We start from the raw sequence: 955 nt of genomic DNA on the forward strand, positions 1-955 counted from the left end.
TCTTGCCACCTCTTCTTATTATCTTCTGCTTCTGTTAAGTCCATACTGTTTCTGTCCTTTATTGTGACCATCTTCACATGAAAAGTTCCCTCGGTATCTCTAATTTTCTTGGAGAGATCTCTAGTCATAGATATGTTTATTCATGCATGCGGGCAGCAGGACTGCTACAAGTCAACAGGATGCCCCACGTTCCCACAACACAGCCATCCTGCCATCCCATCCAAGGAAAGCTGATTAATGATGGCCATGAACAGGTGCACAACTGGAAACTTTTGAGGCTTTACTTTTTTATCAGCACCCCTGAATTTATAAATGATGAAACCCATCAACACCATTCCTACCTAAATTTCCTGGTAAACTTGGGTATAGTAGGGCTTCATGGGGATCCAAATATTTTTCATAAGGCTTTGAAACATCTCAGCACTGGACCAGCAGCTCAGTCAAATGCATTTTAAATTAAACATGATGAAAACTAAATTTATAATCCTCCTTGTTTTTTCTAAAACCTAGTCTTAGTGTTCTCTTCCTCAATAGATGGAATTACCTTGCATCCAGTTATCCAAGCTAGAAATGTCGATTCATCCTTAACCCCTCCTTTCTAATGCCACAATTTAAACCAAACTCATATTTTATTTTTTCACCTTCAGACAAAAAAATATTTCTTAAACATGAAAGTAAAAATTTTGACTATAAGGAAAAGATTGATGAATTTAACTTTGTGAAAAATAGGGGCTCTTTTATCAAAAAGCAGCATGAAACAAGTAAAATAACATAGTCTAATCTATTTAAGATGAATAAATGACAAACCACAAAAAAGCTAAATGACCAAATAAAATACTGTGCCAAAGTCATGAGCAGGCATTTCTCAGAAAAGTAACATGCATGGTTGATAAACATAAGGAAAAAAAATGTTCATTTAATCAGTAATATAAGATAAAAATAACAAACACATGCA

General features: G+C 34.9%; 1 pseudogene; it reads right to left on the reverse strand.

Moving 5' to 3' along the window:
* Positions 1–234: 234 nt before the first annotated feature.
* Positions 235–416, reverse strand: LOC147349775 (ATP synthase F(0) complex subunit j, mitochondrial pseudogene; annotated as a pseudogene).
* Positions 417–955: the final 539 nt, after the last annotated feature.

This window comes from Bos grunniens, chromosome 21 (assembly GCF_055505025.1).
Source record: "Bos grunniens cultivar Pamir isolate PY7600 chromosome 21, Bosgru_T2T1.0, whole genome shotgun sequence".
NCBI lineage: Eukaryota > Metazoa > Chordata > Mammalia > Artiodactyla > Bovidae > Bos > Bos grunniens.